The sequence below is a fragment of the Pongo abelii genome, chromosome X, assembly GCF_028885655.2.
Source record: "Pongo abelii isolate AG06213 chromosome X, NHGRI_mPonAbe1-v2.0_pri, whole genome shotgun sequence".
NCBI lineage: Eukaryota > Metazoa > Chordata > Mammalia > Primates > Hominidae > Pongo > Pongo abelii.
In genome coordinates this window covers 22,523,006-22,529,005 of record NC_072008.2, presented here as the reverse complement: position 1 = coordinate 22,529,005, position 6,000 = coordinate 22,523,006, and the positions used below count along the sequence as shown (strand labels likewise).

The following is a 6,000-nucleotide window of genomic DNA, read 5'->3' as shown; positions in this document are numbered from 1 at the left end:
ATCCAGTGCAACTTGCCCAAATTCCTGAAACCTCTTCCCGTAGGTTAGATGGATCCCATTTGTCAAGCGCATCCTTAAGAAGAGACCACCAACAGGCTTTGTGTGAGCAACAAGGCTGTTTATTTCACTTGGGTGCAAGTGGGCTGAGTCCAAAAAGAGAGCGAAGGGAGATGGGGGGAAGGGGTTGCTTTATAGGAGTTGGGTAGGTAATGGAAAATTACAGTAAAAGGTGGTTATCTATTGTTGGCAGAGGAGGAGGTCAGAAGGTGCATCGTGGGGAGATCATAAGACTCATTGTCCAGAAGAAGAACGTCACAAAGTCGACTGATCAGCTAAGGTATGGCAGGGTCAAGCCACAATAGTAGAACGGTGTAATGTTGGTTAATTAGTTAAGGCAGGAACTGGCTGTTTTACTTCTTTGTGGTTTTTGGCTGCCCCAGACTTCTTGGTTCCTGCAGGCCATCTGGACACATACGTGCAGGTCACAGGGGTTACAATGGCTGAGCTTCAGCTCAGAGGCCTGACACCATTTTATACACAGTATGTTCAAAAGCAAAGCATTGCAATTAGATACTGCATAACGTTCTCGTAATGTTGTATGGGATATTTTTACCAGGAACGATGAAAGTATTCAGAAGAGGACAATAATAAAAGAATATTAAATATATTAGTAGATATCACAAATTCTTTTTTTTTTTTTTTCCTTGAGACAGAGTCTCACTCTGTCGCCCAGGCTGGAGTGTGCGATCTCAGCTCACTGCAACCTCTGCCTCCTGGGTTCAAACAATTCTTGTGCCTCAGCCTCCTGAGTAGCTGGGATTACAGGTATGCGCGCCACCACACCCAGCTTTTTTTTTTTTTTTTTTTGTATTTTTGTATTTTTAGTAGAGATGGGGTGTCGCCATGTTGGCCAGGCTGGTCTCGAACTCCTGGCTTCAAGTGACCCACCCGCCTTAGCCTCCCAAAGCGCTGGGATTACAGGCATGAGCCACCACACCTGGCATGGATATCATAAATTCTGATTCGTAAAGACATACATTCTAATGAATTTTTTTTTTAATTTCAAAAAAGGCATTTCTATTTTTTATTATTTGTGCCTTATCCACAAATACAAAAGCAAAACGAAATATCTACAAGCTTCACTCATTCATTGGTGTCATTAAACCAACATTTATTGATTAAATATTGGCAGGGCATGGTGGCTTATGTCTGTAATCCAGGCATTTTGGGCGACAGAGGTGTGCAGATTGCTTGAGCTCAGGAGTTTGAGACCAGCCTAGGCAACATGGTGAAACTCCATCTCTACCAAAAATACAAATATATATATATATATATATATATATATATATATATATATATATATATATATAAGCTGGGTGTGGTGACATGCATCTGTGATCCCAGCTACTTGGGAGGCTGAGGTGGGAGGATCGTTTGAGCCTGAGAGGCAGAGGTTGCACTGAGCCAAGATCGTGCCACTGCACTCCAGCCTGGATGACAAGAGTAAGGCTCCATCTCAAAAAAAAATTGTGGACACTGGTTGTTCCAGATGCTTTCAGTGTCCCCATCTGCCCCCTCCTTTGTTCTTGTCACATCCTTCCTTACACAATATTGGCTTTCTTCGGAAACCACTTGACTTTCCACCTTAGGATTTTTTTCAGGCTAAGCTGGAGTACAGGGAAGGCCCAAATGCCAGGAACTAATGCTCCAGGGAGCAGCCCTCAATCCCTTCAATAAATGAAGGATGGGAGTTGGTAGGTAAACTAGAAAAGTTCTAGTTTCCCAGAAGTCCCCAGGAGCAGTGAACCCCAGTTGCCCACAGCAGTAACATGCTTATTAACACATTTTGCATTGTCTTCCTTCCCTTCCTTGTCTCAGTTCCCACTTCCTCATAGAGCTTCTTGGAACCCCCTTCTAAATAACAGACTTGCATTCAAAGCCTTGTCTCTGTGTTTGCTATGGGGAGAACCCAGACTAAGACACTGAATATATGACAATAACAAAGTCAGTCATGCCTTGGAGATGCTCAGATAAAGTTTGAGAGAAAGATTCGAACAATATAGAGACTGATAAGGGCTATATGCTAATGTAAAATATATCCAGACAAGTAGAAGGAATGAGTCTTTGTGGGAGTTAAGGAGGGCCTCACAAATGAGGTAAACATTTTAGCTGTCTGATATGGTTTGGCTGTGTTCTCACTCAAATCTCATCTTGAATTCTACATGTTGTGGAAGGGACCTGGTGGGAGGTAATTGAACCATAGGGGCAGGTCTTTCCCTTGCTGTTCTTGTGATAGTGAATAAGTCTCATGAGATCTGATGGTTCTATAAGAGGGAATTTCCCTGCACAAGCTCTCTTTTTGCCTGTTGCCATCCATGTAAGACGTGACTTGCTCCTCCTTCTGCCATGATTATGAGGCTTCCCCAGCCACGTGGAACTGTAAGTCCATTAAATCTCTTTCTTTTATAAATTGCCCAGTCTCAGGTATGTCTTTATCAGCAGCATGAAAACAGACTAATACACTGTCAAAAAGTATGAGGAGAAGACTTCTATCTATATAAGAAGAGAATCAGCATTTCAGACAATGGGATGTGCAAAGCACGGTACCCCTACAACTTATCCCTCCCACCTCACCTAACACACACACACACACACACACACACACACACACATAGAATCCTTGGTTTTGTATACTTGGAGTGAAGAATACACTGAAAGGAAATGTGGAAGATGAAACTATAAAAGGAATTTGTCACTTGGTAACTGGTCTCCCAAGATGGCCTCCAGTCAGTTCTGCCTCCCCATAACCCATCTTTTGTGTAGTCCTCTCCCACAGTGAATCTAGGCTAGCTTAATTATTCCTTTGTAGCCAGTAAAATGCAGTGGAAGTGACTTGTGCAGCTCAGGGTTTCAGCTTTAAGAAGACCTGGATTTTTGGGTTTTACACTTTTGGCAGCCCTAAAATACTACATAAGAAGTTTTGTTAACCTGCTGAAGATACCACATAGAGAGGTTGAGTAAGGAGAGACCCTAAAGTCCTAGGGTCTCTGCTGAGTATAACCATCCAAGCCAAGATGCCAAATATATGAGTTCAGTTATATTGGTTATTCCAGCCCCAGTTGCCATATGACTTGAGAGATCCCAAGAGAAACCAGTAGAATCATCCAACCCACAGAATTGTGAGAAATAATTAAAAGGTTGTTATTTAAAGCCATTAAATTTTGGATTTACTTATTATACCACAATAGAGAACCAAAACAGTTGCCAAAATGTAAAGGATCTTGAAAGCCATAATGAGAAGTCGGCTTTTAATTATGAACAAAAGAAATTAACAAAGCAGCAATCCTGATAAGGGTTTAATGAAATAGCCTTGGAGACAGAGAGTGAGGATCTGAAGAGGGAAACCAACATTTATCAAGGATTCGTTATGTTCTAAATACTTTGACACTCTTATCTCATTCATCACAAAGACACTATGAGGTAGACACTATTAATCCCCAATTTATAGATATAGAAATTGAGAATCAATTTCACCCCAGGTCAAGCTCACCCCAGGTCACAGTATTAGACCCAAGACTAAGCCCAAGGCTAACTGGTCCCAAAAGCCTTGTTATTTTCATTACTACACCATGGTACCTCCAACAAAAGTAGGAAGGAGAGATATTTAGGAAGTAGGATTCACAAATGTGATGAATGACTGGGATGTGTCTGGGTCATGGAGACCATTCAGCAATGATACTGGCTTCTACTCTAGAGGATGGATTATTATAAAAAGGTACATGGTTGCATGGTATAGAATTAAAAGTAAAGAATCAGGTAGAAAGTAATTGATTTTTCATATAAAGGAGTCAAATGAATATGGTGACATATTTGAGTTTTGCATTTGAATAGTTTTTGCAAACTGATGATAATACAAAGACATGAAAATAAGAAATTCCAAAACATCACACATGGGAAGGACTCAAAATATTCTCAACTCAGCCCTCCAGATTTCAGGTCAGAGGCTGCCTTATTACAAGCCCTCTGAGGTTGTATCCTTCAGCCTTTATCCTCGGGCTAGGAGAACTTACTTACCTCAAGAACCATTGAAAGAAAATATTTATCTCCTTCACTTTCCAAAGGGCAGGTTTTTTAGTCTATCAGAATTAGAAAGGAAGAGTTCAGCAACATATTTTTAAGAAATACGACACCACCATAGTATATTAATACCATTTTTCAAGGGCTGAAAAATAAAGTTATAAAAATGAAAACTATATTCACCAGGAAAACATTATCCACACATTCATCCATTCTGAAGCACCAGAGGTAGGATAGAGAATATTCCTGTGAGGGCCATGGACACTCGGAAGGCAAAAAAATAAAAGCTTTCATTAGAAACAGTAACTTTATTTTTATTGTGTTTTAGAATGAAATGAAGATTACATATTCCACTCCTGTGCTTTAAAAATTAACAAAAGGGAGCACAAAATACTATCCAAACATAAAATTCTCTCTTCTATATTACAGCAGGTTAAGAAATAAAAGATAAGAAATTATAAGAGAAATTTAAGAACTAAAGAAGGGCAGGAAGAAGAAGAAAAAAGGATCAGAGATATAGACGGAAAAGAGTTAGAAAATAAAATACAGGGATCAAGATGGAGAAAGGCATACAGAGAGAATCAGAAAATGTATGTTATCTATTTCTGCACAACAAATCATGCCAAAATGTAGTGGTACAGATCAACTGCAATCATTTATTTTACTCATGAATTTGCAGTTTGGGAAGGGCTCAGCAAGGACAACTTATCTCGCCTCTATTCACTGTTGCTTGGGAAAGTTCAAAGTATGATGACAACTCAGTAGCTGGGGGCTGGAATCATCTGAAGGCTTGCTCACTCATGTCTGGTTGTTGATGCTGGCTATCAGCTGGAACACTTACACATGACCTTTCCATGTGAGCTGGGATTCTTTACAGCATTGTAACTGGCTTCCAAGAGCAAATGCCCCAAGAAGGCCAGATGGGCATATCACTTTTAATAACGTAGCTTGAAAAGTCATATAATATCACTTTTACCATAGTAACAAGTCCATTAAAATTTGAAGAAAGGGACCATAAACCTCATCTCTCCGTGGAAGAAATGCAAACATTACATTATAGATAAGTGTGTAAGATGGGAGATATTTTTTGGTCATCTTAGAAAATTCAATCTGCCACAATATGAGGGACACACCCACAAAATGACTCATAGAAATACACAGAAACCTATGTAAAGACTCAAACACAACCATTTACATATAACTGACATAAAAAGATGTGAAGAAGCACACACCAAGAGAAAAGTAAGAAGAAAACACCAAGTAAGACGAATACCTAAAGAGGCCCAGGCTTGCCTAGATCACTGTCATCAACTTTGGGCTTTTTACTCCATTGTTACCAAAGATTTTCAAAACACTTTTACCTTTTTTGTAACTGTAGACACAAATGTAGCTCTCTCCACTAGGTGTTTTTACTAAAGGATAATGGGCTCCAGTCAAGCCAAGGATTGAATGCAACCCATAAGCTGGTTGTTACCCTCTGCATAAAAGTATGATAAAAACAACGTTTGAAGGAACAATAAATAGTTGTGCAATGAATACAGAAAATAAACTAAGTTAACCCAGGGTTTTTTTTTTTTTTTAATTCCACAGCCCATGAACTCTCTAATATACCAGGTTGCCTATTATAGAATCAAAGGAATGTCGTTCCCTAGAATATAGCCCCTGGAAAAGTAAAAGTAAAATAAAGTCTTTCAGGGTGACATTATGCTCCAGTCAGAATTAAATTTCTGTTACCCAAACACACCATACTCTGTTAGTATGATGTGATGGGCTGAATTTTCCAAAGATGGCTACAACATCTTCCATCCTACACATTCTTCTGATATATGACCTTGCCACTACCCCTTTGAGGGATGGAATCTAATTCCCACCTTGAATATGGGCTGTCTTTAGTGACTTTCTTCCAATAATAGAAGTAGATGA

The 6,000-nt window shown here is 39.5% G+C and overlaps 1 long non-coding RNA gene across 1 annotated transcript in view; it reads left to right on the top strand.

Annotated features, from left to right (window-relative positions):
* Positions 1-217: 217 nt before the first annotated feature.
* The window catches only part of LOC129052847 (uncharacterized), a 52,349-nt gene continuing 46,566 nt past the window's right edge, over positions 218-6,000 (top strand). The window contains exon 1 of the long non-coding RNA XR_008517968.2: positions 218-337. This is a non-coding gene — a long non-coding RNA (uncharacterized LOC129052847). The remainder of the gene's footprint in view (positions 338-6,000) is intronic.